Source organism: Schistocerca cancellata, chromosome 8, assembly GCF_023864275.1.
Source record: "Schistocerca cancellata isolate TAMUIC-IGC-003103 chromosome 8, iqSchCanc2.1, whole genome shotgun sequence".
Lineage (NCBI taxonomy): Eukaryota > Metazoa > Arthropoda > Insecta > Orthoptera > Acrididae > Schistocerca > Schistocerca cancellata.
Genome location: NC_064633.1, coordinates 303,122,900 through 303,128,238, shown reverse-complemented (window position 1 = coordinate 303,128,238; position 5,339 = coordinate 303,122,900). Strand labels below are relative to the sequence as shown.

Here is a 5,339-nt window from a genome sequence, read left to right as displayed (position 1 = left end):
AACTTGTAAGTCATTTTCAGTCAGTTGTCCGGATACTTTTGATCGCATAGTGCAGTTTTTCCGTGATGTACCTAAATTTTCTTCAGGCAAATACGGGGGTGGTTCCTTTGATAGGGCACGGCCGACTTCCTTCCCCATCCTTCCCTAGTCCGATGAAACCTATGACCTCGCTGTTTGGTCCCCTGCCGAGAACCAACGAACCAACCATTGCTAAACATGAGTTTTTGTACTCCTCATTCCCTCAGAGGAGACTTCTTTCGCTATTGTCTCTATCTTGTTCATCGTTGTCTGCTCGGTTTCCTCAGTGGAGTCCTATGCTAAATCCCTCATTAGTTATTCTTTTTTAATTTGATGAAATGAGTACAAACACTGTGTATAAGGTAGATTGATAAGGTCGAAACTTGCTTGTAGAAGTGGATTTGGCGATTCATTGATTTTGAATAAGCCGAAGCGTTGTCAGCAACTGGAAAACATTCCCAAGAGGTGTGGTCGATTTCGTTGGGTTCGCGGTATAGAATTAGCCGTTTTTGAGAGATTCCCTTATTTTCTGTGCCGCCTGGAGCTCAGATTTCTAGTGAGCGGCCTTTCTTGTTCCGGGAAACGAGGTCAATACAACTTTTACTCTTGTTCTTTCACTGTGCAATATTTTTGGCAGTTGGAATGTTTTGTCGTCTCACTCGGAACTTTGCAGTTTTGCTTAACGTTCGTTGTGTCTCGTTGCACCCGAGATATCAGCTTTGCTACCCACTATTTCTCCATCTCAGCCATATCTATATACTGAATCTTCCACACAGAAATGCAGAAAACACAAACACACACACACACACACACACACACACACACACAAACACACACACACACACACACACACACACACACACACACACAGACACACCTACAGAAACACACGCACACAGAATACCCGATAAGTGTCATACCTACATTAACTTCATTAATCGTTCTAGGTTGAGGCCCTTCAGTTCAACTGTTTGAAAGTACCTTAATTAAACCGTTCAATAGGCGTCTGGTGCAAGATACTAATTGAAATACTCAAAAAAGGAGAAACATAAGGACCACAAACTTATACAGGGTGTGAGCGATAGTTGTTCACAACATACCGCAGTGATGTACAGGAGGTCTAGAAAACCAATTCGTCTTCTATCAAGTCGAGAAACTACCTGAAATTGGTCTACGAAAGCCGTCTATGGTATAACAAATGTGCGTGGCGTGTGATTTTCGGTACTATCTCGCTCTCTTCGCAGAAAATCTTAGTCTTAGGGAAAAATATAGATAGGATCATAGGAAGGAAATTTAATTTAGTTTAACTTAGTACTGCGTTAAGTTTTCGCCAGTTAGCGCAGTTTCCGAGTTATTCGAGGATTGGCTACGTAAGTGGCCTTCAAACGCAGCCCCACCCTCGCACTTACCTGGCCGGTCAGTATTTTCAGTATCTTGTGCATAGCATTCCCTCCAACAACATACAAAAATTTGCGACCACAAGGAAATATTTTCCATATTCGACATTTTCCGTTGTCATTGACAAGGCTTTTATGCCACCGGGTTAATTTTGTGCTTAAAATTGTAAAATTTTGTTAATTTTAAGAGCATAACATTAACAAATATTCTTTTTGTTTGGAATTTTTACTACGAAACTATTGTGCAAGTGGAGGTTAACTGGACAGTAAACGTAATTCACTTTTACATAACGTTTCCAAAATCCTTTTTCTTTACTATAGCCACGGAATATTTTAAATAATAATGGTAACGAAATAGTAGAGAGGCCGGTGGTAGTAGCTCGTGCACAGAATTGGTGTGGTAGCGAATGTTTGTACAGTGTGTAGGTGGGAGTGCCATGAACAACATGCTAAAACTCCTCACAGGTGATGTGTGTGTGTGTGTGTGTGTGTGTGTGTGTGTGTGTATGTGTGTGTGTGACGGAGGATGCATTTGAAGGCCACTTCCGTACATTTTCTTCAATCATGACATCTTGGGTTGTCGGGTGTTCTGCCGGATATCAGCGTCGTACTTGCACGATATTTCGGTCACGTAGCTCGTGACCTTCATCAGGTGCACCTGAGACTGCTCCCGAGTGGACCTGGTCCAGTATATTTATGCCTATGGCCTTCCCCCTCTTCAATCATATTTAAACCGCGGCCTGTAGCGAAAACTTGCCCCAGTACAAAATTAAACTGCATCAACCATAGCAATATTAAGTTGGGAAGGAGATACCACCCTTTGGAAAATATTGCAATCTAGTCAGCTGCTTTATGTTTCAAAATTTTGAATAACATACTTTCTATCTTTAATGAATACTTCTACCAGATTCCATAAAAATCTAGAATTTTTCAGTTGAACTTAACCCAAAAATATAGGTGTCAGACGCAGAAGTCACCGTCCCCTTTTTATGTCGTATTCAATATTTTTAGATTCAGGACTGTTCTTACATGTCAGTATTTCTTCAAAACATATGTTGTGAGTAAAAGTCAACAACAACTAACGAAATATGCCCTTTTCTAATTTTTACGTTGGGCATAAACTGGACCGGCCATTGTTAGTGGTGCAAATGACTCTGAGCACTATGGGACTTAACATGCCCGCATGTCGTGGTCGTGCGGTAGCGTTCTCGCTTCCCACGCCCGGGTTCCCGGGTTCGATTCCCGGCGGGGTTAGGGATTTTCTCTGCCTCGTGATGGCTGGGTGTTGCGTGCTGTCCTTAGGTTAGTTAGGTTTAAGTAGTTCTAAGTTCTAGGGGATTGATGACCATAGATGTTAAGTCTCATAGTGCTCAGAGCCATTTGAACCATTTTTTGGACTTAACATCTGAGGTCGTCAGTCCCCTAGAACTTAGAACTTCTTAAACCTAACCAACCTAAGAACATCACGCATGTTTATACCCGAGGCAGGATTCGAACCTGCGACCTCAGCAGTCGCGCGGTTCCAGACTGAAGCGCCTGGAACCGCTCGGCCACACCGGCCGGCGCCATTGTTAGACCAAATTACTGAAAGTGCTTTGATATCCCTGAGAGCGATGCTCATAAACTAGCGTCCTTCCTCACGCCTTGATATCGGTTATGAGAAATACGTTGGTGTTGCTAAGGTTGAATTTACTACAAAAAAGTCGATAGTCAGATTTTCCCTACAACTACTAGAAAGCGAGAGAATTCTGAAAGTTGAACGCGATGCGCGTGTGCTATAACCTCAATGGCTTTTGCCGGCCGCGGTGGTCTAGCGGTTCTGGCGCTGCAGTCCGGAACCGCGGGACTGCTACGGTTGCAGGTTCGAATCCGGCCTCGGGCATGGGTGTGTGTGATGTCCTTAGGTTAGTTAGGTTTTAGTAGTTCTAAGTTCTAGGGGACTTATGACCTAAGTTGTTGAGTCCCATAGTGCTCAGAGCCATTTGAACCATTTGAAACTTAATGGCTTTTGTTGCTCAATCTGATGTAGTTTCTCGACTTGTTAGCCAACGAAACTGTTCGTCATCATTTTCTCTACATCATTGCGGTCACGCTGTGCATATCATCCCAAACCGATCATGGTCAGGGCCTGGGTTAGTGTGGGTGGAGCTAGACGGAGGTGTAGGGTTTGGCCACTTAAAAGATTCGTGGCCACACTCAACGTCTGTCCCTGAACGGATGCGCGATGGCACTTCAGCTGGCCGACAGAGTCGATTGCGGTGGTGTGGCGCAGAACGAGAGCTCTGCGGTCAGGTCGTTGTCGCCAGTGCTAGTGGCGCCAGCGCAGCCCACGCCAGGCCATGCCAGGCCGCTAATGAGGCAGCGACGGGGGGAGTGCGTAGCCGAGCGGCAGGGCGAGTCGCCAAGGGCTGCCGCCAGGGCGGCGCCACCTCCACGCCCGCCTCCGCCGGCTCCGCCGCCGCTGCCGCCACCAACGCCGCCTCCGCCCTGGCAGGCGTCCCACTGCGGACTATAGAAGCGCGCCTGAATATTTATAAGTGGCCGACCCGATTGAATTCTATTGATTCCGATATGTCTGCGGGCCACGGTGCTAACGTATGCTGCCCGCGTCCTACATATGTCGAGATGGCTTGCGAAGAAGAGCCTGGCCTTATACTCGGCTTAGAGATCGTATTTATCATTCCTCGAACCGCATAATAACTGTGCCAATACAGACAACAGATATACCTGTGTATCACTTGCAAGCTATGAGGGACTAGTGACTCAAGAGGTGGAGCAAACGGTGAAAACTCCGTTGTCCACTCGCTTCTCCTGACTTGGAAATCCAATGATTCACGTCCTCCTTATCCAGGTTAACGTTCGTGACGGTATGCACATTGTCAATTTTCATTCAGACAAATATCGAATCAACAGTTCTCAATGGGGCGGAATGTGACAGGTGTCCTGTACTGTTCACTCGCGACTTTGCCTAGTCCTAAGTGATGCGATATGGGTTCGGAATGTGGGAATATCATTGTAAGCAGTTCTGTAGGCGATAGTGCATATAAAATATTGTTGCAAAATATGCGAGTGTACACCAAATGCCTGAGGTAACTATATTTATACAACCACAGTTAATGAAAAATATATTGGTATTGTCGTTGTCATATTCAGTCTGAAGAATGGCTTGATGCAGCGCAGTTTATTTTGTTAAAGGATCTTGAACTCTGAAATACCACTGCATTTTACATCCAGTTGTACCGACGGTGTGCTGAAAATTAATTCCTCTGAATTTTTTGTGGAAACTCTTGAAGCTTTTTAAATAATGACGTTAACATTCTATTCGTTTATTCTTCGCGTTTACATACGGAGTATTTATAATTAAACTTTCCCTATTTAACACGTGGAAATGGCCTTTCCGCAGTGGAAACACTGGTTCCCGTGAGATCACCGAAGTTAAGCGCTGTCGGGCGTGGGCGGCACTTGGATGGGTGACCATCCTGGCCGCCATGCGCTGTTGCCATTTTTCGGGGAGCACTCAGCCTCGTGTTTCCAATTGAGGAGCTACTCGACCGATTAATAGCGGCTTCGGTCAAGAATACCATCATAACGACCGGGAGAGCGGTGTGCTGACCCCACGTCCCTCCTACCCGCATCCTCCACTGAGGATGACACGGCGGTCGATGGTCCTGGTAGGCCCCTCGTGGCCTGAAGACGGAGTGTGTGCTATTTAACACGTAATGACACGAAAACTAATTGTTGTACGAGGACCAAACTTGGTAGAATTAATGTCAAGGAATGGGGAAGAGAAGAAATGTAGAATCAGTTCAATTGAAACACTTTTAATGTGCTGCTGCGTAACTTCATTCCATTACATACCGGTACCATTACTGCTACAAAAGGGACTCAATATGGAACCCATCAGAGTGCAGAAGGGTCTGAAAG

At 45.4% G+C, this 5,339-nt stretch overlaps 1 pseudogene; it reads left to right on the top strand.

Moving 5' to 3' along the window:
- The first annotated feature begins 4,799 nt into the window (after window positions 1-4,799).
- Window positions 4,800-4,917, top strand: LOC126096009 (5S ribosomal RNA; annotated as a pseudogene).
- Window positions 4,918-5,339: the final 422 nt, after the last annotated feature.